The sequence below is a fragment of the Gopherus flavomarginatus genome, chromosome 22 (assembly GCF_025201925.1).
Source record: "Gopherus flavomarginatus isolate rGopFla2 chromosome 22, rGopFla2.mat.asm, whole genome shotgun sequence".
NCBI lineage: Eukaryota > Metazoa > Chordata > Testudines > Testudinidae > Gopherus > Gopherus flavomarginatus.
In genome coordinates, this window is record NC_066638.1 from 12,908,712 (window position 1) to 12,913,313 (window position 4,602).

A 4,602-nucleotide genomic window follows, 5' to 3' on the forward strand; every position below is an offset into this window, starting at 1 on the left:
AGTGGAATCAGGGCAAGGGGCACAGGCGCTCACTGGCACCGGAGAAAGTTGGTGTCTATGGTAGGTATAATTACGTCACTCAAAGGTCTGGATTTTTCACACCTTGGAGTGACATAGTTATACTGGTATAGGTCTGTAATGTAGACATGGTCTCAAGGGAACTTTGATTTCATTCCAAAGGATGCAAAGGCACTTTCCAAACTGTAGATACAGGAATCATTACAACCATCACTGCCCTGCAGCCACCTCTGGGGTGGAACAGAGGCAGCTGGGTGAACAACAAGGCGTACAGAACATGGACAGGGAATGCTGGTTAATTAGGAAATGCAGAGCCAAGTAACTTGTGCTAAAGAGAGCCAAGAGCAAACTGTTTGGGAGAGTCACAAGATTAATCAGTCCCTTGTTCTGCAATAGCTTGGAGGAAGTTTGGCAAAACTCTTATTGACTCCACCAGGGCCAGGATTTCACCTTGAGCATTTACCATGTTACGGTCCTTAGGCTGATGAGGTGAGTTTCAGCCAAAAGGGTGTTTTATTAAACCCTTGAGACCCATGTCTCCTCTTACATCAGTTTCTTATCTGTGTAACTCTGCTGACATCATGGCGTTTGTCCTGATTTACACCGGAATCAGGAGCCTGATGAAGGGAAAGTCCAAAGTGTGACTCTAGAGCCTTTTAGATTTAAAACCTCACCGATCCTTTATTTTTATTAAGGTCCATGACTTTGAAACTCAGCTGGAATATAGCTGTCTTTGCTTAAATGGTTGTCTGGTGTGCACGTGTGTCTGGAGAGCCTGTGCAGTCAGCTTGTGCTTGGCAATCCAAGAAGGTATTTCACATCCATTTAGAACAGTGGTTCTCCATCTTTTGTACTAGTGACACCGTTCACACAGCAAGCCTCTGAGTGTGACCCCCCTTATACATTAAAAAACACGTTTTTATATATTTAACACCATTATAAATGCTGGATGCAAAGCAGGGTTTGGGGTGGAAGCTGACGGCTTGCGACCCCCCATGTAATAGCCTCGTGACCCCCTGAGCGGTCCCAACCCCCAGTTTGAGAACCCCCGATTTAGAAAGTAACACAAAATGATGCTGAACAAACTGGCCCTCTCCACCCACTCTCCAGTTGGCTGCCTCCCTTTAAGTAGTAGTCCTGTTTTAACACCTTTTGGCTACATCTAAACTGCACACCTCTTGTGGTGGTGTGTCGAGTACGTGTAGTGACTCCCGTGAAAAGCAGGCTGTGTCCACACTGTGTGGTGTAGCTACATGCATCACTGAAAGGCTCTGGTAGGGGGAGGTAGCGGAGAAAGGCTTGGCGGAGAGGGATTTCTGGACACTCTCTTTACTGGCTTCCCTCACCAGAGCCTTACCATGCTGCCGGAGTCTTTCCCTGCTGCAGCGGGGAAAGGTTCTGGCAGCTCCTTAAAGTGTGGAAAAGCTCCAGCTTTGGGGAGGCAGCAGGAAACTTCACTGCTAAAGATAGCAGTGTAGACAGGGGAGGCAATGCATGGTGAGCTAGGGGTCACCAAATGAAATTAATAGGCAGGAGGTTTAAAACAAATAAAAGGAAGTATTTCTTCACGCAGCGCACAGTCAATCTGTGGAACTCTTTGCCAGAGGATGTTGTGAAGGCCAAGGTCATAACAGGGTTCAAAAAAGAACTAGAGAACTGGATAAAAGAGAACCCGATAAATTCATGGAGGTTAAGTCCATTAATAGCTATTAGCCAGGCTGGGTAAGGAATGGTGTCCCTAGCCTCTATTTGTCAGAGGGTGGAGATGGATGGCAGGAGAGAGATCACTTGATCATTACCTGTTAGGTTCACTCCCTCTGGGGCACCTGGCATTGGCCACTGTCGCCCGACAGGATATTGGGCTAGATGGACCTTTGATCTGACCCAGTAGGGCCATTCCTATGTCATGTATAGAGCTGTATAGGATACATATCCGCAGGGTTCAGGCATGTCTCTACTCTCTTCAGCTAAGCAGTGCCTCACCATCTACTGCTATTTATGCCTTTGCAGTGGGTAGTGTATGTACTCTGCACTCTGCCAAAAGGAGTGTGCAGTGTACCCATACCTTTTAACTAACATGACTAAATTCTAGTGTACTGTTATGTAACAGAGTGCTGCAGCCTCAGGTGAAACACAGCTAGGAGCAAATGTAAGGGCAGTGTCTACACTAGAACAATCGAGTTTCAAAACAGCTCAGCGCCAAATCTGGCCATAACTGTAACGATGGGAGCTGCCAGGTTCTAAGCCCTTTGGAAAATCTGTCCCTTAATTAGGTGCCTGAATGGGAGTGAGCTAGTATTGCAAACTCTTGTAATTTTATCACAATGTTTTGCCGAAAGCTCTAGCTCTTGGAGTCAGGTGATCACATCAGACTCCCAGCTTTCACTGAAATGAAATTTAGATTTCTAGCCTTTCTGGTTGCAGAGAAAAGCTTGAAAACATGAACCCTAAGAGCTCAAAATTCAGAAGGCAAATAAAAAAAGAACTCCAAATGTATTATGTTTAGGTGGCCATGATTTTTAGGCCAGTCTCATGATTACTGGGGGGCTGACTAATAATTTTTGAATGCTTGGTGTTGGCAATATTACTGAGGTCTTTTGAAAATCTGCCCCTGATTGTGGGAGCTCAGAAACTGAAAATCTAGCCTGCACTAACTTGCCCACACCATAAAGAGTCAATTGGCAGTGCCAGAGATAGAACCATGTTGTCCTGACTCCCAGCCACATCCTTAAAGGGACATCTTCAAATAATTTTTGTCTAATTGACAAATATTTTAAACTCTCCGGATTCTTGAGCACCAATTAACAAGCAGCAAAGTATTTGGAATAAAAATGGGCTTTCGTTTGTGTCTTTATGACACGTAAAGAAGGCCTTCCAGATGGCTTGCTGTGTGAAGGATTTTTTTCCCCTCCATTATGCTGCTTATTTTTATATATGTTATAAATGTATATCCTGGCTCCCTGGAAGAGTCCATCATGACTGAAGAACAAGTAAAATTACATCAAAAAAGTTAAAGAGAGTGAAAGTTGAACACTGGAGGGACAAAGGGAATTATTAGCCAGCTATTTCCAACTCTTAGTTTTTTGGCTTTGTTTATACTAACTTAAACGACTAATTAACTTTGTGGAGAACAGAAGTCACTGCGAAAAATTCAAACATCTCCACCTCTTCAATACAGGTGAGCCAGCTAACAATACACATCCTAATAGATTCTCCATCAGATCTAGAGTCAACCTGGCTGATATTTGAATGATTTTAAAAAAAAATCCAAAAAATAATAAAATCAGCCATCTTGCAGACCTTCTTTGTGCACCATAAAGATTCAAACAGAGACACAAGCCCAGATTTAAAAAAAAAAAAAAAATTCTTTGCAGAGATGCTGATCAGGATTTTTCTGCTCCTCTGGTGATGTTTGAAGGAAGCAAGAGACTGATTCTAAAGGGGAAACAGAAAAATTGGCTCTACACAAAGTGCTGTCAAAGTTTTAAGGTAAACAAACGGGGTAGGAAAGGGAAAAAATAACTTTTCTCACTCACTCTTTTCAGTAACATAAAACATAGATGTCCTTCGTAATACAAGGAGGTGTAAACAATTTTCAGACAACTGTGATTTCCAAGTTGAAGTTGTCCCTTTAAATACCAGACCAACCTTGAAAGTAAAATGAATAACTAAATTATGTCTCCCACATCCCACTATCACGAGATGGGCAAGTATCTTTTGTGACTGGTCTAGTCAATTTTCCAGACATTGTGTAGGGCTGTGTGGTATTTTATAGTAACAACGATAACACCTCACTCCTTTCATCTGTAGATCTCTAAGTGCTTTACAAAGGAAATAAGCATAACTCTCCCCATTTTATAGATGGGAAAACAGAGGCACAGGGAGATGACAGGGACAGAGCTGGAAACAGAGCCAGGTCTTCTGAGCCCTAGAGCTGTCTCTAGCCATTTTGATGCCTTATGCAGCCCCCCTGAAAGGGGGGGCTAGCCCCAGGCCTCCACAGGGGGCAGCAGCAGGCTTGGGGGGCAAGGGGGAACCGCCCCCCAGCACGAGCCAGCGGAGCAGGTTGGGGCCAGGTTGCTCCACTTCCTGACGCCCGGTGAGTCCAGGGCAGGCCGGACCCTGCACTCATGGGGCAGCGGGAAATGGAGTGATCCGGCCTCAGCTCGCTTCACTCCACTCCCCTGGTTTCCAGGCTTGGGAGGCCGGGTGAACCGCTCCCCAGCGACATGGCTCCAGTGGTCTGGGGCCAAGTCGCTCCACTTACTGCTGCCTGGTGAGTGCGGGGCAGGCCTGACCCCTGCTGCAGTCCTCAGGGGAAGGGGTGGAGTGGGGCAGAGGCCATGGGGAAGAGCCAGAGCAGGGGCCGGAACAGCATGCAATTGCGTACTTTGAGTATAGATAAGGACGGCCCTGCCTTAGTCTATGACTCTGTCCCCTAGGCCCCATATGAGTAAAATACACATTTTTAGGGGCTTATCATAAACTGGGGTTGCCAACCCTCCAGGATTGTCCTGGAGTCTCCAGGAATTAAAGATTAAGCTTTAATACAAGGTTGTGTCATGTGATTAGACCTCCAGGAAT